Consider the following 21,145-nt stretch of genomic DNA (forward strand, 5'->3'; position numbering starts at 1 on the left):
GAGGGCAAACTCTGTTGGGAGAGGGGATGTCGTCCTCTAAGATTGCTTCTAGCTGACATGGGGGCGACGTTCTTCTTAGGGGGTCCTGTGAAAGCAAATGATGGTAAAATTCCCAAATTAACCTTTGACCTAAGAAAATTGTAACTAGTCTCAGAGCGTTTTGAGAAGGTCCGACCAGAGTGTTGTCAAAATTGTGCACCATTCGAAAATGTCTCTTGTAGTTGGTACCAAAAAACAGGTCTAATATTAGCGCTTTAAAAAAAAAATTCATGACGTCATAAAAACCAGATGGAGTTGATGTTGTGGGGCCCCATCTTCATCCTGGAAACTTCAAAGATTACTGTAGGAAAATTTGTTGCTTGTTATGGGAAATTTAAACATTAACAACAAGGACATATACTGACATATAAAGAAAGACACAGATATGAGGAAAAGCAAAGAAAGTTTAAGACATATATATATATATATATATATATATATATATATATATATATATAAATTAATACTTACAGAACAAGTCCCTCCATCAGTAATTAAATATTAGGGGTACCTTAAATTCTTTGAAGATGGGTATTTTCCTGTGGAGATAAGAAGAGAACCCTGCCCCCAACCTATTTGTATTACTTACCATCAGTATGATTGCCATCCATGTGATCGTTATTTATCTTTCCCAACTGGCTTCTCTTCATCAAAACGAACCTTTATCAATTTTGATGGAATCCACAATTTTTCCTCACCTGTGGAGACAAGAGGAAATCCCATTCCCCAACGCAGCACATCTCCTGGCTTCCATTGTGAGGTCAGCACATCCTTGAAATAAACTGGTTGATTTAGTTCAGTAGACTTTTCCATTATCCAATGTCTTTCTGCAGCCGATGTTCCCTTCTCATTAGCGTTGAGGAAATTCAAGGTTAACAAAGCATTATGTAACCTATTTCTGGGGGTGTTTTCCACCCCTTTCTGTTTGTTCAACATATCCTTTATAGTTCGATTTGATCTTTCTATGACTGCTTGACCTGTAGGATTGTATGGTATACCTGTAACATGCTTGATATTGTAATAATCAAAAAACCGTTTCATTTTCCTAGAGACATAAGCAGGACCATTATCTGTCTTTATTTGTGTAGGTATACCCATGATAGCCATGACTTCTAATAAATGAGTGATAACTGAATCAGCTTTTTCTGAACTTAAAGCCGTTGCCCACTGAAAGCCTGAATACGTGTCAATGGTGTGATGAACATATTTTAATTTGCCAAATTCTGCAAAGTGGAACACATCCATCTGCCAGATTTCATTCCTTTGGGTGCCCTTTGGATTAGCCCCTGCAGGCAGTGGCGTTTGGTTATAGAAAGAGCAAGTAGGGCATTTCTTTACAATCTCCCTAGCTTGTTGCCATGTAATAGAAAACTCTTTCTTCAAACCTTTGCTATTAACATGATGTTTTTTATGAAATTCAGAGGCTTGTAGCACACTACTAATCAATAATTGATCAATTTCTGCATTACCTTGTGCTAGAGGACCTGGCAGACCCGTATGGGATCGGATGTGTGTTACGTACATAGGGCAAAGCCTGTTCCTAATCAAATCTTGCACCTGGATAAACAAAGAGGTTAGTTCTGTATCATCAGGTATAAATTCAGCAGTTTCAATATGTAAAATAACTCTTTCTGCATATTGTGAATCAGTAACTATATTAATAGGTTCTTTAAAATCCCTTAGCACCATAAGAATGGCATATAATTCTGCCTTCTGGACAGAATCATAAGGACTTTGTTCCACCTTACCCAAGTCTTCTGATTTGTAACCTGCCTTCCCTGATTTATTGGCATCAGTATAGAACGTACGGGCTCCAGTTATTGGAGTATCACGGACGATTTGAGGAAGGATCCAAGAAGTTCTCTTTATGAAGTTAAGCCTCTTGCTTTTTGGATAGTTGTTATTAATGTCTCCCAAGAAATTAGCACAAGCTCTTTGCCATGGTTCATTATCTTCCCATAATTTCTTTAGTTCATCAGCAGTGAAAGGCACTATAATTTCTGCTGGGTCTATGCCTGCTAGTTGACGAAGTCTCAACTTGCCTTTTATAATTAACTCAGAGACTTTTTCTACATAAGTTTTCAGTTTCTTACTTGGTTTATGTGGTAAAAAGATCCATTCCAAGATAATATCATCTCTCTGCATTAAAATTCCTGTAGGGGAAATTTTTGATGGTAGTATGACGAGAATACAGTCGAGCTCTGGATTTACCCTATCCACATGTGCCTGTTGTAATTTTTCCTCAATCATCGTCAGTTCCTTTTCTGCTTCAGCTGTTAATTCTCTGGGACTGTTTAAATCTTTGTCACCATCCAAGGTTTTGTTCAAATGAATTATTAGATCAGGTGTTATCCCAATAGCTGGCCGTAGACTGGAAATGTCCCCTAATAGTCTTTGAAAGTCATTAAGAGTCCGTAGGCGATCTCTCCGAATTTGTGCCTTTTGTGTCTTAATTTTTTGTAAACCTATTTTATAACCTAAATAATTAACAGAATCTCCGTTCTGAATCTTTTCAGGAGCAATTTGCAATCCCCATTTTGGTAAAAGTATTTTTATTTCTTCAAACAGTCTGTTCAAGGTATCCATGTTTGAATCGGATAACAAAATGTCGTCCATGTAATGATATACTATCGATTTGGGAAATTTCTTGCGTATTATTTGCAATGGTTGATTCACAAAATATTGGCACAGGGAGGGGCTATTTAACATACCCTGGGGGAGGACGGCCCAGTGGTACCTCCTTGAAGGTTGAGAATTATTATAAGTAGGCACTGTGAAGGCAAATTTTTCTCTATCTTCTTTTTGTAAAGGTATAGTGAAAAAACAATCCTTTAAATCAATAACTATGAGAGGCCATCCTTTTGGCAATAAAGAGGGCAAAGGAATTCCAGATTGCAGAGGGCCCATAGGTTGAATAACCTTGTTGATAGCCCTGAGATCTGTCACCATTCTCCATTTACCTGATTTTTTCTTAACCACAAATACAGGAGAATTCCAAGGGCTGGTAGATTCTTCTATATGTCCAGCATCTAATTGCTCTTGTACCAACTGTTCTAAAGCCTGTAACTTTTCCTCAGCTAAAGGCCATTGCTTTGTCCATATTGGTTTCTCAGTCAACCATTTTAAAGGCAAGGCTGTTGGTATCTCTGAAGGGACATCAATTGCTTGTTCTTGTACAGCCCGAATGGCCGGTTTTCTCTGTTTGTAATATCTTTTAATATTATCCCCAGAAATATAAGCTCTAGAAGTAGCAGGAATGTTAATTTGGGTATTCCATTGTTGTAATAGGTCACGACCCCATAAATTCATTGCAATATTGGCTACATATGGCCTTAATTTTTCTATTTGTCCCTCTAGTCCTATACATTCAACCCATCTCGTGCTCTGCCTTACTCGAGATAGGGTTCCAATTCCCAGGAGCTGAACATTTACATTCTGAAGAGGACAATATGGATGCCAAGATTCTGGGGTAATGATACTTACATCCACACCTGTGTCCAGCAGGCCAGTAATAAAAATGCCATTTACACACACTCTCAGCTTTGGTCTTTGGTCATTTATAGAAGTTTGCCAAAACACACGGAACTCATCTTTCTGATCATTATTGCTTGTAGCAGTAGGCATGGGGCTTTCTAATTGTCCTGACAAGTCACGTTCTCTGTAGTAACTGGAAATGACTGAACCATGTTTGCCATGGGGGCCTGTGAGGCCCCCCTCTCACGTTTCCCGTCTGTATCAGGTTGCCTTGTCTATCTCTTGTAGACCTGCACTCATTCGTCCAGTGTCTGCCCTTTCCACATCTTCTACATAAACCTGAAGGCCGAGTCCTCCTATTTCTGTTATTTCTAGAAGATGCATTATTATTATTTCTGAAAATCCGTTGTCTACAATTCCTTTTCATATGACACATTTTGCCACAATTAAAACATTTGGTATTCTGATGTCTCCTTTTACCATTGGAAATTGCTTCTTCTACCCATGCTTCAGTGCCATAGTCAAATGTATCAACATCTAGTGTATGCAAGACCCATTCTTCTAATGGCGCTGATCTGAGCTTTAAAGGTCCCAAAATCCTTTTGCATTCCACATTTGCATTTTCATAAGCCAAAGTCTCGATCGTTATACGTCTTGCTTCTGGGTCAGATATCCCTATTTGTACAGCTTTAGTTATTCTTTGTAAAAAGTCAGTAAAGGGTTCTCTCTGACCCTGTTTAACTCTGACAAATGATTCCATCCTCTTTCCTGGGTCTTGCACCCTGTCCCAAGCCCTTAAGGCTGCTGTAGTACACACATAGAGTATGTTTTCATCCAAATTAGCTTGTTCCTGAGGCTCAGAAAATAGCCCCTCTCCCAAAATTTGATCTATGGAAATCTCAATTCCCTTTGCTCTTTCTTGCTGTTCTAAAAGTCTAGCCTCTTGCCTGAATAAGCATTTCCATTTCAATTGCGTTCCACTCTCAAGGACAGCAGAGCTCAGTTGAAACCAGTCAGAGGGCATGACCTTATTCGTCGTGGCCCAAGATCTTAGCATCTCTTTAACAAAAGAGGCATTCATTCCAAAAGTCATTACAGCCTGTTTAATTTCTTTGAGATCATTCATACGGACAGGTTCCAATGTATCTTCCTTGATGACCCTAAGGTTTCTGGAACCAACTACTTTCTCGGTTGTTACAACTGGAAAGGCAGGTATAACTGTAGGTAGAGCTTTGTGGGAATTGTCCCGGAGGGATTTACCCACAGATTTAGTTAAAATATGCCTTTCTACCTCTTGCTCTTCTTCCTCAGAATTTAGAAATTCCTCAATCTTTTCAATTCTATTCATCATTGCCTTCTTTAATGTCTGAATCTCCAGTCCAGAATTATGTTCTAAAGCCTTCATTGAGGATTCTAAAGTATGAAGTTTGTCCATTAGAGATAATGTCTCATCTTTGGACATAATTTTTATAGCATATACCGTGCCTTCTTGTATAGATAATCTTTCTTTCAATCTGTCATAAGCTTTAGACAAAATCCGATTGTCACATTCAGCAGTTTTGATTCTCTCAGTTAATGTTTCTGTTCCTACTGAAAGGGACTGAAGCTTACGATCCAAATCAGCTGTTCCTTCTTCCATAGTAATGAATTTCTCCTTAATATCAGCCGTTAATGTTTCAGAAAGGGACTGAAGCTTACGATCCAAATCAGCTGTTCCCTCTTCCATAGTAATGAATTTCTCCTTAACATCAGCCTGTACCTCTTCTAAATTTTGTTCAGTTTGTCGAGTTGTGTTAAACAAAGATCTCTTCTCTGCCTGGAGAACTTCAAACTGATTTTTGAGAAGATTGTTGTCATTCTCAATTGTTTTTAAGCGTTCAACCTCGTCTCATAAAGACTTTATCATATTTCTATTATCAAACCATACAGTACCAAGGAAAACTACGAATCCCAGAAAGATCCATATCTGTGGGCTGACAGACACTTCTTGTAAAATCTCCCACATGGTACAACTGAAAAGGCTGTTAAAGTCTTGAATGGTAATGTTTTCAGACATTTTTCTTATTTATAAAAGAAAATTATGTACCTGTAATGAAGTTTTCCTGCCAGTGGTGGCTAAAGAAATGCACCTGAGTCCACGTGGTCTAAGCCAGAGCCGGTCTGAAACAATTAACTCAAAACAAAAATTATTGTACTGCCTGTTAAGGGAAGGGGTTGGCGGCTTTTAAAACCGCAGGTGCTTCACTTAAATCAGGCAGTGAGGGTTTGGAAGAAGCAGGGAGCTATTAACTGCTCTGTGGGGGTCGCTACTCTGCGACTGTAGTGGCCTGGAATGGGGGAAGGGAAAGCGAGCAGGGAGCGCGCTGTAAATCGCCTTCCTGAGCTCAGGCAACTAGCCGGGAAAGGTGGAGCTTGCGCCCCCCCTGTGCCGGGTCGGGGGCAAAATAGCCCGACGTTGGGACGCCAAATGTGGTGGCGCAAATGAATGTAGACAGATTATATAGATATATACAGCTTTAATAAGGAAATAGACTTACAGGACCACAGGTTCCCGCGGAGTACTGGAAAAGCAGAGCAAAAGAAAAAGGGCTGCTGGGCTCACGCCCGGCAGCTTTATCGGTAAACATTAGCCCGAGGCGAACACGCCCCCAATGGGTGGGGCTATGTCCCTACAACATTCATTAGCCCAATGCTTTCCCTTTTTACAGCGGGGACAAGTACCAGGCATACGTGGGCCCAGTTTCATGGCTGTTCCTGGCAGCCCACTGCCGTTGGGGCAATTTCGTTTAAGGTGCCCCAACTGGCCGCAGCGAAAACACCCTTTTCCTTTATTATCACGGGCTGACTTTGTGGCTGAAAGCATAGCGGCTGCAAGTCCTGCATTAGTCAAGGGACCCCCAATCTCTCTACCAGCCTTATCCAGTCATCCAGTCCCTTGTGCCTGACCAGTGCTATGGCTCTCTGACATTCCTTGGTATTTTGTTCAAAAATAATCTGCTGCACAAAGGGCAAGGTGTATTCAGAGATGCCAAACGTTTTATCAGCAACCTCCATCATCCTAACCACAAAGTCTGAAAATGGCTCCACAGGCCCTTGAATAACTTTGGTTAGATTGCCAGCTACCTCCCCCTTATTGGGGAGCGCCTTCCAGGCCTTGTAGTGAATATCACTTATCTGCTGATAGACCTCTAGAGGGAATCCAACCTGGTTGCCAGTGAACTGTCCTTGTCCCAGAAGCATATCAGCTGTCCAATCATGATGACCATTTTGAGCATTAACTCTAGCCTGGGTATGGGCTCTATCAGCAACCAGAGACTGAAATCCAGAAACTGTCCCCGAGTCAAGCAGGCCCTAGCCATCTCTGTCCAATCTGTAGGCGTCAGCACCGAGGTTCAAAGTCTGCGCAGGAGGGCGATTGGATAATCTGCAGTAGCTCCAAAATCCTTAACTGCTGTTACCAGATCTTTTAGTTGTTTATATGGCACTGGCTCATACCACCTATGATGGGTGACGGTATCCTCCATCACCGGGTATGCTGAGGCTAAGTGTGCCCAAGTGCTCTGGCTAATATAATGGCAACCCCTTCCTGGTTCAGCCGCTTGTGCACCTAATGGTGGTGCCAAGGGGCGAGACACACCTCCATCGGGTGGGTTATAGGCTGGGGGACAGTGATAGTCCCGCTCATACCTTTCTTTCTCATACTTAGCAGCCTCCTCCTCTAGCTCCCCCTCTTCCTGTGAGCTGAGTTCATTGTCTGACAAATCTAAGTCAGTGAACTCTGTGAGGAGTAGGTAAAGCCGGTTTTTCTCCTTTTCATCCCCTTCCTCCCTTTGAGGGTTTTCTTGAGTTTCTTCTCTAGGTATACCCTTTATCTTGTTATCCTTTTCCTTTTTACTATCCTTTTTTATCTTTATTCTTTTCGGTCTAGACCTGCCTAAGTCCCCCCCTTTTGAATCCAACTCTGATAGGCTGTCCTGGTGTGCCTGCAGTGCCCTCCTTCCTTCCCTGTGCAACCAAAAGCAGCACAGAAAAACAACAATCATGAGGGCCACAAAGATCAAGCAAAACACCTCAGGTGCAACCCCAGCAATCATCATACCTGGAAGACTCACTCACCAACATCGCCGCTCCGCGTGTCGAGTTCTGAATCCTCTTTGGCCCCTCACTCAGTACCAAAGCTTGTCCCATCTTCCCGGGTTTCCGGCACCAGTTGTGGCAAACTCCCTGACCAGCAGGAAAAGACGACCACCAGACGAGGATTCTTCCCAAATCACACTTTATTGGAGCCTCTTGGTTGAAGGGAGAGTGGAAGCGAGGGGCTCTGAGCGCCAAGCAGCGGCGGCTTATATAGGGGATAAGGGAACGAGTCGTCCCTGGATTGGCTGATGCATGCCTGCCGATGCTCCTGGCCACGGGATTGGCCCTAAGCACATCATCGCCACTGCGCATGCGAGAGGCACGGTTCCACTGCATTGCCTAATATGGAGCTGTTCACCAAGCGAGGCCGGGGCCAAGCACCATCTTGTAATGGTGGCCACTCGAATTGGCTCCCAGCATTCTAGAACGTCTTTAATATCTTTCCTTCTTTCTTCTTTGACCCATTGTTGATTCAGCTGAGCACTATTCACTTTCCAAGGGTTTGCAGACTTTCTGTGATTAGTGTTGTTGAATTCTAACTTTAAAACATGGTGATCTGGGCTGGAGAGATGGCTCAGAGGTTAAGAGCATTGCCTGCTCTTCCAAAGGTCCTGAGTTCAATTCCCAGCAACCACATGGTGGCTCACAACCATCTGTAATGAGATCTGGTGCCCTCTTCTGGTCTGCAGGCATACACACAGACAGAATATTGTATACATAATAAATAAAATATTAAAAAAACATGGTGATCTGATGAGACACAGGTGCTTATTACAATTGTTTGTGTCTGTTGACATTTGCTTTATCACCATGTATGGGGTCAATTTTAGAGAAGGTTCATGAGGTGCTAAGAAGAAATGAGATTCTTTTCTGTTTGGGAGGAATGTTCTCTAGATGTCTGTTAAGTCCATTTGAGTCATGACATCTGTTAATTGTTTTATTTCTCTGTTAAGTTTCTGTGTGGTTGACCTTTTCACTGGGGAGAGTGGGGTGTTGAAGTCGCCTATTATTAGTCCTACTATTAGTGTGTAGGGTTTGACTGCGATTTAAGCTTTAGCACTGTTTCTCTTCCTGTAGTATTTCTATTAAGAAAAGCATCCTGTCTACTTGAGTATCGAACTCCTCCTCAGCTGAATTTACCTTGGGATCAGCATTTACACGAAATAAAAGGATCTTTATACCCCTTTCCCATTTACAGAGATTATTCATATTCTCCTTTCTCAGATGTCTTCTCTCACCAATTTTCTAATCATGCTTTTTACTAATCCCTCAGCATCTGTCAAACCACTGGATAAAGTTCATCAATCAGTGCATTGGTAGTTGTAGATTAGACCATTTCTCCTGTTATCCTGCAGCTGCCTAATTCTGGGTGGTTCGTGCATGATGTATAGAACCATCAGCCAGGGCCTACTCATCTCTTGCTCATTCAACCAGTAATAGGGAATAGACTATAGGTGTATGCTTGACAGCAGAAGGCATAGTAACCGGAGTAAAAACCATTGGAAGTTGGCCATTACTTCATGTATCTTCCTTGTGTCTTCAGGACCTACTTGGTCCTGATCTCTAATATATCACCTTCATTTGATAACAGATTGTGGCTGTACATGTCCTACTTTATAACTTGATAGATCCAGTAATACCCAGCTCATGATGGGCATTTCACATCACTTGGTAATGTGGTGACTATAATGATTTCAGCCACATATGGTTGATAGTTCTAGGTTCTAGGGGTCATGCAGGGGCAGAGAAGATCTCAGCCAATCGGGGATGTTAAAAGCCGCCCTCCTGCATTATCCACATAGGACTCAGCTAAGCCCTGGCCCACTTCCATTAGCACCATCATCTGCATATGACGTAGCCATGTCAGCCCCTGTGTGCATGCGCTAGGCAGTTTTTAAAAGCTGGGTGAGCCATCTTCCTCCCTCTCTCTGTACACTGACTTCCCAGGCCTGTGACTGCCCCATCTAATAAACTCCTAAGAGTGTTTGTTGTTTGTTCTGTATTTCCTTCGTGCTAAGAAAAAATCCTTAGAAGGTGCAGTTCTGCTAGCACAAAGAAGTCCAATTGGGTGAAATCAAACCAAATCAAAATGCCCATCATTTTATTAAATACAGCACTCTCTGGTAGCTGAGCACATGTGGGGAGACAGGACAGTGGGGAGCCCATGCAAACCCAGAACTACGTGTTTCTCCTCTAGAATCCAACCTAAATATACTGTGGGAGAGGGTCTGACCACTTCCTAGGGGGGTCTGTACCTGGCATGCTCGGATTTGGAGTCCAGGCTAATGCAACTCCCAGGCCAGGGGGGCTCGGATGGATTTCAGGGGCTGGAGACTAAGCTCCAGACTTAACACTTCTCACTTGTGCCAGGTAATTTCAGTGACCCACTGTCAAATGTTCAGTTTTTCCCAGTGAATTGAATTAAAGCCATGTACTTGCATATTTGACTATATTTTTTATGAATGCTTTTATGGGCAGCAGTGGCAGACACTTGGAATGAACTTAAGAGGTAATATTGTTCCAATTCTCCAGTACTCCTTTGCTTGTATGTTATTCAGGTTTCTTGTTTTCCTGGGTTGTGTGACTGTTTTTTTTTATACACTATGTAGCAGCTGTGGCCTTCTGCCTAGTCAGCCTGCTCAGAGCAAAAGCAGCTTCCTCTGAGATTAATAGAGGTCATCATAAATCTTCCTCCAGAAGCATTGTATATAGGGCTGTTATGTGACTTTTCCTTGAAGTGTTCTGGTTTTGTGTTCTCTATCTTTTGTGTTTGTGAAAATTATGATGTTGGTAAAGTTATCTTTTAAAATAAGCCTCAAGATTGATAATCAACATTTCACATTGTCATCTGCTTGATTTTCAACCAAAAACTTATGGTACAGTATGAACATGCCAGAGGTATTTTTTTCAATCATTTGTCTAATTTACATTTGTTCCTACATGATTTTGAGGTAAGAATGTCCCTAAATGTCTCTGCTTTTACATTGTGATTATGGTTAGAAGTGGATTTTTAACTGAGCATGGTTAAAGAAAGAGAGAACATTGCATGAGCATGTTCAGACTCCCTACATAAAATTCCCATTGTTCAATTTTTGAGAAAAAACACTGTTTTGAAAACAACTCCCAAGCTCTTTGTGCTTCCTGCAGGCAAGAATTTTTCTCATTTCTTCTCTCTTGGCTGTTGAAATGGCTATTTTTTGGTAGTCGAAACTGACTACCTCTGGGATCATCTTATACAAAAAGGATTGATTATACCTGAGAGAGGTTTTACTTAAAGGTTTTTGAAATGGGACAATCCTCCATTAATCTGCATAATTTGAGATGATAGGACCCAACTTAAGCTGCTTGGTGTCTGTGCACACTTAACCAGTGAGCCATCTCTCCAGCCCATGTGTGCACAGTTTTAACACCATCACTCATGAGCAGAGGTAGTGGGATTTTCTGGTTTGAGACCAGTCTGGCCTATAGAATAAGTTCTACAGCTACACAGAAAAATCCTGTCTTGACATCACCGAAAAAAAAAAAAAAACCTGAATCAAACAAAGACTATGATCCAACTTTAATCAACATCTTACATTCTGGTAGCAGCAGTCACATATAAAGTATTTTGAAGAAGAAGAAAAGTCTTTTTTGCCTCTGCTCTAGCTCTGGTTACCAAACTCACCCCTATACTAGCATTAGTGCCTACTTCATTGTAATTTTGGTGAATACTAAAACCAGCTGAGTCACAGAGCCTTATGGTCAGAACAACTACTGGATTCTTCACCTGATCTTAGACAAAAGGCTGAGAAGCAAGATATTGGATTCTTTAATTGCCATTGGTAAACAGCTGTTCTTAAGTTACCTGGACAACAGATTGTCAGACATTCTAATAAGCTTGCTTTTTACATAATGGTGAGATTTATTCTACCAGTCCTGTTGATGTAGAGAATCTTAAATACTGCAGTTGTATATTTTATTTACCTGACCATGGAAAGAGATGTGCTGACTAAAAATAGTGCTCATGAAGACATTCTTTCTAGCTCCATTATTCTCTACGTATTCAAATTTCCATGAACACTACTCTTTTTATTATTATTCATTTGCCTGGAATTTGCTTCAAATTTAAAAAATAAAACCCATAAAGCAATGGATTCATCATTCAACTTTCTGATGGGGGAAAGACCAATGATCTTGATTGAGATCTGGTTCCTGCTTTTCTCTTTCCTGATGTATAAAATCCCTGTGAAAACCATGTAAAAAGTACCTTCAGTTCATTTGACCTCAGAATGAAGTCACAGAACAAATATTTTATTTTGTAATTTTAAAACTCTCTTTAGTTCTTAGAATTCCAGGAATCCTTACCTGTGTGTGACAGGAAATTACTCCACCCACCTAGCACAGTGCACCTTACAAGTCAGGCAGTGTGCTGGAAGAAAAAGGGAAAGTTCCTAGGAGTGCAAGAAGATGACATTGATCGCTTTTGTAGCCAGGGACAAGTGCTATTAAAATGCATGTGTTCTCAGATCTGGAGAAGTTCTCTGTTGGTGTGAATGGATTAGACAGGAACCAGTATTCTGTCTCTTTAAGCACACTATAGCCTTATGGGAAGTGCTCTTGCGACTCAAGACTCACTAGCCAATCACATACTCCAGGTGACTTGCCAGTCAGAAGCAGTGCAGGTCTCTTCCAGGCAGCCACCTTCAGTCTTGGCTTTAAAGAAGAGCTGGAGCCAGTGGATTCCTGTTCTCAGGTGCAGTTGCTGTTGCAGAGAGATGATGAGCTGAGAACTTCAGCAAAATAGAGAATCACAGCATGGTGAGTGAGGAAATGCTGTCTCCTGATGTGGAGGAGCAGAGGGCAAGGTGTAGAAGACACTATGGTGTTACCTCCATGGGTCTGGGTGGGAACCTGCCGTCATATTCCCTGTATTGTGAAGTCCCCCGTGGTCCCTGCTAACTCATGTTAACTGTGCTCTGTGGCTTCATCTCCTTTGAGTATTATGAGCAGGAAGCTCCCAAACTCCTTCCTAGTCAACTTCAACAGGGTTCATGCATTCATGGATACAAGTTGCCAAACTCAGAGAAGCCTCATTTCTCCAGTATCTTCTCAATATAGATCACTTTGCATTTAAGCTTTAAATATAATCTAAATTTATATTTAAATTTGTGGAGGTTATCAAAGGCATCTCACTTGTTGTGTAGCTTTCGACTACTGTACCATAATGGTGAAGAGTAGAATTGGTGATACAATAGATTGACCAATTCTTAAAAAATAATTAAGTCTCACAAAGTAGAATTTTTCAGAGGGATAACTGCCTCTAAAACACTCAAAATGTAAGAATATGATAATTAAGGCTGGTAGAGATTAGAATGCCCGGGTATACATTGTTTACCAGAATTGTCCAGATATTTGACTCCAAACCATTTCAAAGAAGCCACCACTGATTTAAAGGTGGTGGCAATGCATGCCTTTAATTCCAGCATTTTTTTTAGTTTTTTGAGGCACAGTTTCTCTGTAGCTTTGGAGCCTGTCCTGGCACTTGCTCCTGTAAACCAGGCTGACCTAGAACTCACAGACATCCACCTGTCTCTGCCTCTCTAGTGCTGGGATTAAAGGCATGCACCACCACCGCCCAGCATAATTCCAGCATTCTTGAGGCAGAGGGGGGTGGATTTCTTTGAGTTCAAGGCCAGCCTGGTCTACAAGAGTTCCAGGACAGGATCCAAAGCTACTGAGAAACTTGTCTCGAAAATTACCAAAGCGTAGGGTTTAAAGACGTGCCCCACCACTGCCCAGCTAAGATGCTATTTTTCTTCAGAAGCTTACTAGGCATGGGATGTATCTTCTGTAACACCTTCCCACACTATCTTTTTTATCTTTTCCTTGTCAGTCCAGTCTTTCTCCTCCCTTGTGATCTTCACCTTAGAACCCTGTCAGTGAAGAATGACCTGCTGTAACAGGTCATGTGCATAGTTGAGAAAATAGTCTGAGAATATTTTTGCCTAAATATTTAGACTGACAATTGCCTGTTTCTATTTCAATTGTTCAGAGTATAATCTGGACCATTATCATAAAGGATACTTATAGATAACAGCATATATTGAATGCAAAATCTATCTAATCTAGCTCCCCTTGAACATTGGACAGAGATCAATCCATAACATCATTAAAGAGACTTTATTAATCTTCTATGTGTACGATGTGATTTCTCAGTGGGAAGGCATATTAATTCTAGAAGAGCTGCATTTCCATCTGGATAGAAATATTGTTTCTGAGACAACTCTGTTATGTTGACTCAGGTGGCCTTGGTCCCTGTCTGTTGCTTTCCTGGACAGTGACCTTGAGTGTCCTCCATATTACACCATCAAAGTTCTTTTTTTTTTTTTTTTTTTTGGTTTTTTGAAACAGGGTTTCTCTGTGGCTTTGGAGCCTGTCCTGTAAGTCACTCTGGTAGACCAGGCTGGCCTCAAACTCACAGAGATCCACCTGCCTTTGTCTCCTGATTGCTGGGATTAAAGGCGTGTGCCACCACCACCTGGCTCACCATCAAAATTCTTATATGACTGTACCAATTCAAAGTTTTAACATTATGTATTTGCCCTGCAGTGGTCTTGCATGTCTTTAATCCAAGCACTTGGAGGCAGAGGCAGGCAGATCTGTGTGAGATTGAAGCCAGCGTAGTCTACAAGAGCTAGTTTGAAGCTGGTGGAGACACAGTGCAGGAAGTGAGAGATTGGCCTGAGGGTAAGAGCTTTCCTCCTTCAACTGAGATTACTTATGTGGAATCAGGTAGTCAATTGTGATGCTGTATGATTGTCTAGATTGACAATTGTTTGCAGTCCACAGACAATGACAATCTAGGTATGGGGCTAATTGCAATATTTACAATAGTTTATCAAAAATAGATGATCTGGGTAAAATGTTGTGGCCCTGCTTAATAGGAATGTTACTTTTCTGGAATAAGATCTTCATCTTTAGGAAATATACATGAGAAATGTTTATTGTGCTCTAATACAAATCCTTAGTCTCTGGAGCACATGACCATAAAGTGTGTTTCAAGTTTTCAAAATAATTTTTGAGATTAAAACTGCATCATATTCACATTGTCTTTGCTCCCTCCAAGCCATAACATGATCCTGATTGTTTTCTAATTCATGGTCTGTTTTTTTTTTGTTTTTCTTTGTTTTTTATAGAAAGTGTGAAACTGGGTATAGGCTTTGAGGTTTTATTTTTCATTTTTTTAAAATATTTATTTATTTACTATGTATACAATATTCGGTCTGTATGTCTACAGGCCAGAAGAGGGCACCAGGCACCATTACAGATGGTTGTGAGCCACCATGTGGTTGCTGGGAATTGAACTCAGGACCTTTTGGAAGAGCAGGCAATGCTCTTAACCACTGAGCCATCTCTCCAGCCCCATGGTCTGTTTTTGTTTAACAACAGTTACAAAGTAACCACAGTTACACAGGAACAGTGATTCCTTTATGAATATGACCTATGCTCATCTTCAGGATTTTCCTTCTCTGAGGCAATGGGATGGCTGCACTGGAAAGTGAGTGTACAATGGAATGTACACACAAAGGACCCTCTCCTTTGGATGAGGTACAGGATGTGCTATAGGGGAGTGGAATAATTTATACTAAATACAAACTTTCTAATCTAGGCCCCTCTCTGCTGGGCTGAGAGGGCAGAACTGGAAGGATTGTGCTGTCTGAGTCATTTGATCTCTGATCCTCCTATAGAAGAGCTACTAATACTGTGAGGCCCAGTTAGGTGGGCCTAACCAGTAACAAATTCTGGGAAGGGTTAGCAATGGGGAGTACTAGTAGCAGACAGTTTGTGGGTTCTTTCCATGATTCTATTCTGCCTCTGCTATAGGAATAGGAAGGAAGATCACAAGCTATACCGTGGTGAGTGTTGGGTGTTCAGGTCTATTGAACTGTCATTTCTGCTGTGACTTGGACTGATCATGAGCCGGACTGTAGTTATGTTGATCCATGTGTTCATGTTGGCAGTGGCCCTTGTTTTCTGAGCCTCCATGTATATGAATTTATTGGGGCAGGGGAGACTCTGGAAATTCAGGATATGATGGTGATTGTCCAGAGCACATACATGGGCACTGCTCTTGGTTTGAAGTGGGAAGAGAGATTAGAATACTGAAGGTCTAGCTTCCAGAAGTTCTCAATATTGCATTCCAATTTCAGATTTGTGTTATAAAGATTACAAATAGTTTAGGAACTGGTAGGAAATGATGATATTAATCTTCTAGCAATGCATGATTAGAATGCTTTTTATGTGATGCTGCCACTAGATGCAATGGTGTGATCCAGTGAAGTAAGCTTAGTTCCAGGGGGAAAAGGAGTTTCTGAGCTGCAGAGATTTCTCAGATGTGCATTGTGTTGGACAGGTAGATAGAGCATAATCCATAGGCCATAATCCATGTAGCAGAAAATAAATTTTAAACCATTTTTCTCTGTTTTCCTTAAACAACATTTTTCATGATACATTATATTTTAAAAAAAATCTCTAGTAAATGAGTTTAAAGAAATAAACAAAATCCAGCTCCCACATCCTTATGCCCACTTCTTCCCATTCCTTGCAAATAAACGGGAATATGTAAAGAAAAAATAAAACAAAACAATAACACCTGATAAACAAACAAGCAAAAAATCCACTGCAAAACTTCCCAAAACAAAGTACTGTATTTCTCAAAGGGTAAGTGGAATTCACACTGAATCCACTGGGAGTGAGTTCTTTTTGCTACAAAAACCTGCAAAGAAAGACACTCAAGACCGAAAAAATAAACAAAAAAAAGCAAACAAAATAGTTCACCAGACAAACTGGAGAGGCTGGAGCCCTGAGGAAAGAAGAGTAGGGTGTTCCTAGACCTGGGAAATCAGAAGCAGGCAGGGACTACAAAAGGCAGAGAGAAGATGAGGGACGGAAACAAGCTGAAAAGATTGGTGCCCTTCCTGAACTCTGTGTTTTATATATTTTTAAAATGCTGCAAGATCAGCTGGGCGGTGGTGGCGCACGCCTTTAATCCCAGCACTCGGGAGGCAGAGGCAGGTGGATCTCTGTAAGTTAGAGGCCAGCCTGGTCTACAAGAGCTAGTTCCAGGACAGGCACCAAAAACTACAGAGAAACCCTGTCTCGAAAAATAAAAAAAAATGCTGCAAGATCCCCGGTGGCAGTAGGCAGCAGAAATGCTGTAGGTCCCAAATGGCAGTGTGCAGTAGGCTCTGGGATCAGCCAGTCCTACACACAGACAGCGGCTGGTCCCCAAGCAGTGGCTGGTCCCATGCAGGGAGACATGTGGCGGGTGGGCAGGAGACAGAGACATGGATAGACACGACTTGCAGAGTGTGGATGAATATTTATTTAGGGGGTTATGAAGGGGGAAGGGGGACAGAGAGAGAGAGAGGAGGAGGAGAAAGAGACAGAGAAGGGGGGAAGCAGAAAAGTGGGGAGAGAGGCAGAAGAGAAGCTGCCTCTCCGAGAGGAAGATGGAAAAGAGATCAAGCTCAGGCTGGAAGCTGAAGATCAGTCTGCCTCGGTGGATGGAGGAGGGAGTGGGTGTGGCTTGTCTCTTAAAGAGACAGAAAACCATACCACTGTAAAAAAGGCCCTTCTACCACCTGTACCCACATACCCTTGAGCAGGCCCAAAGAGTGAAGTGGAGCAGGGAAACAGGAAACAGGTTCCACATTTGAGAAGTGTCCATGTTGAATCTCCAGAGGAAATATGTCACACCTGCCCCATTCCATGGGCCTCTCCTACTGCCCAGATTAGGTCCCTACAGTTAGATATGGGATTCTCCCCCTTCCACAGTATATCTTTTTCTAAAGATTTATTATTTATTTATTTATTTATTTATTTATTTATTTATTTATGTATTTATACCTGCAGGCCATAAGAGGGCACCATATCTCATTATAGATGGTGTGAGCCACCATGTGGTTGCTGGGAATTGAACTCAGCACCTCTGGAAGAACAGTCAGTGCTCTTAACCTCTGAGCCATCTCTCAGCCCCGCAATATATCTTTTTTAAAAAATATTTTTTCCCATCTAGGTCATATTTTGTTTTTCTTTCTTTTTTAATTCTTTTTTCTCTTTTTCCTCTTTTCTCCCCTCTCTCATTCTAATACTTTTTTTAGTAAGGGGAATACCATGATGTCACTCTAGCCTGGTCCCTGTAGACCATCCCAGGGCCTGCTGTTAAACCATTGTAGAATCAAGATAGGGAGATGTTGTAATTGTTAGTCTGGGCATGGTATTGGATACATGGGAACCCTCTGTCTGTTGTGGTGATGCAAATGATCTAGATTTGTCTCACTCTAAATAGGGACTCACCTAAAGCCAGGGAACTCCTCACTGACTCTTTGTGTAAGAGTTCTATATATACAAACCCTTTGGCAAGGCCACTGAATTTGTCAGAGACTGTAGTAACACAATCAACTGAACCACAGCCATGAAAATGAGCTTCCAGCTCTTCTGCTGTTGCACCATAGTCCACATTGCCAACATAGATGGAACTGGCATCAGAATCCATCTTCTCCTCAAGAGACTTGATCATTGATTGAGCCAGCAATGCCTGGGATTGTACTCTTATTCATCTGATTCTCTACCTCATTTTGTAGCTCCTCATCCTCTTCCTCTATCTCCCTGACTCCCTGAAGCTCTGATCACTTCTACCTCTGGGCCCTCAATGATGCTGTCCCCAAGGTCTACCTCAACTAGTCTCAGCTCTTCCTGCTGCTTCTGGCTTCTGGAGACTCCCCAGTTGGTCCCAGAAGTAGCAGGGTGGGGAGGTCCTCGCTCCCAGTCTCCCCAAAGGCCCCAGGCCCACTTCTCAGGCAGGGATTCCCCAACCACCTGCTTCCCCCTCTTCCTTAAATCATTTTTCTAGGTTGTTTGGGATTGGGCATCAGTGGAGCAACATTTATCTAAACCAGAAGAAAGCACAAGGGCCTGGAGAGCCATCACAAGCAATCTCTTCTGTTTGCTAAGAGAACATCTATATCATGAGACTTCTGTCTTTTGGAGACAGATCAGTAATTAGAGGTCAGAAACAACAGTTTAAGGGTCACTTTGAGATAACTGCTTTTTCTGTTGGCTAACACAGATCTTATTCACCACCATCAAGGTTCCTGAAAGAAGAACAGCAGGCTTAATAAAATTCTATATAATGTTAAAACATACCCAACATGATTATACTTTCAACAGTAATAAGTAACAAACTACTAATATGAAGTACTTTGTATCTTAATTAGTTGATAATAATAACTTTCAAGGACTAGACATTTTCATTACATATTTAAGTAAGCTGTTTTAGGTAAAATATCTTGAGTAAGAATATAACATCATAGACAGTATGTTTTAACAAAAATAATGTCAAATTACTATCAAAAGGAAGCATACATATCTATCGATGTAAAATATTTAAATAAGTAGTTTTTAAAATTAATTTTAATGATCTACCCTTTTATCTCATCATACATATATATGCCTCTTGATTCTTTTAAGAGGAGATTCAAAAATCTTCACTTTTATCTTATCATTTCCTGGGTGCCTTTTGTAGGTGGATAAATGTTTATGAATATACAGAGGTGGCTTTGGAGTTGGACAATGGCTCTGTCCTTCTATAAATCCAAACATGTTAAAAGAAAAATTCAGAGTTTCTGTCTCATGTCAGGTGCATGGGACAGAAAGAAAAAAGAATTTAGAAAAAAATTTACTTTTCTTTATATCTATTTTTGTCTCTATTGTACATGTCATTGAATGTATTTGTCTGTGTATATCTATATAACTAATGTTGAAGGTTTGCAAAGCAACATACATTTCTACCTCTGATCAAGATACTTATACATTGTTTACATTTTGAGCCCATTGTCCTCATTGTGTTCACAGTTCTTTATTGTATAATATTCTAATATGAGTCTTAGTTTTTAAGTTTATAGGTATTAAGAATTATAGCTAAATAGTCATTTATGTTTGTTATAGTTAGAATAATCAGGTTCTTTAGATACATAGAGATTATATTCTGCATAGATAGGTAATCTTCAACCACCTCAAAGAGCTGTAGACTATAGCATTTAAATAACTTCGGGTTATGTTTAAGTGAGACACAATTGCTCCTAGTAGCATCATTCTATTCCCAAGAGAATGTTGAACACCAGTCACTTCACTTGGAGCTTGTTTTCTTCTTGGCAAAACTGGCCTCTGGGCAAAAAAATGTTAATGTCTCAACCACTGACAAGATACATGATATGTAAAAATGGATAAGCAGGACTGTTAAATCTTACCAAGACAGGATAAGATGGTTTTTAAAAACTTCCTACCTCCTTAAGTGGTTGGTCAGTTATTCTAGGTCTTTGCCAAAGTTGGTTGCTTCAACATTGCAAATGTAACTTTAAATGATTGCCCATGGAACCAGTTGTCTCTGCAATTTGTTGCACATTTTGAAAGTTGCTTGATTGCACTTCCTGCTTACTCAAGTAATATTATTTCCCTTCTCAGATCTTCGATGGTGTGGAAGAGTAGATGGTTGAAGTTACTTTCCTCTCATGACTTGGCCAAGTTATTATACAAGACATAAACTAGCTAGGATAGGATAATTAATTAATATATTGTTCTTATTGTATATAATTGTGTATTGGGCTTAGAACTCGTATTTAAACAAAAGAGGGAGGTGTTGTAGGAAATCTTATAGCCAGTGGTTTCCTGACCTCTGGGGCATGGCCTCTTATACTCTATATGCCAGTATAGAGCATCAGTCTGGCCTCTTATACTAATATGCCAGTATAGAGCATGAGTCCAGCCTCTTTTCTGGCTGCATGATTTTGTTTCTGATCTCAGTTCAAGCATAGAATTCTGATTTGTGAGGTAATCCCTAATAAATAAACATCTATTTCTCAATGCTGAGCTAGTATTGCATTTCTTCTAAGAGTCCTTCTTTAAGGATCATTAAATGTGAATCTTTGAAGTGATGAAATGATTTTTTTCCGTTGTTGACCATGGACCAATAGTGACTGGGTTCAGAATGTTCTTGACTGAATGAAAAACCTCCCAGAAAACATCATGTGTTTGAAGAACTTTCTCACCTTATTGGTTTTATTTCAATTTTCTGTGGATCTTTAGTAGGAGAAGCCTTTCTAGATGAAATTCCTCATTGTATGCTATGAGTTTCAACACCCTTAAGTAATTCCCTGTCATTTATATACTCTGTTGTGCTTGACATTAATCAGCCAACTTTCTAGTTATACTGAAATGCTTTTACCATCATTATAGGCTCAATCTCTAAATCACATAAGATAGAGCAGAAACAGTTGTTATTCAGTGCTCAAGATTTTGGTAACCTGCTGTTTTAATTGTTTTGTTTGCTTATCTGAGTAATTGTGTGGCTCTAAATTCCTGAAACTAAAGGGAGGCATCATTCCTGGCTCTATTTGTTTCTATGTTATTGGATGATGGCCCTGTAATGCAGGTATTTTTTTATGTCAAGTATATG

At 40.8% G+C, this 21,145-nt stretch overlaps 1 pseudogene; it reads right to left on the bottom strand.

The window, feature by feature from the left end:
• Positions 1-17,788: 17,788 nt before the first annotated feature.
• LOC130866855 (polyadenylate-binding protein 2-like) lies at positions 17,789-20,920 on the bottom strand (annotated as a pseudogene).
• Positions 20,921-21,145: the final 225 nt, after the last annotated feature.

This window comes from Chionomys nivalis, chromosome 26 (assembly GCF_950005125.1).
Source record: "Chionomys nivalis chromosome 26, mChiNiv1.1, whole genome shotgun sequence".
Classification (NCBI taxonomy): domain Eukaryota; kingdom Metazoa; phylum Chordata; class Mammalia; order Rodentia; family Cricetidae; genus Chionomys; species Chionomys nivalis.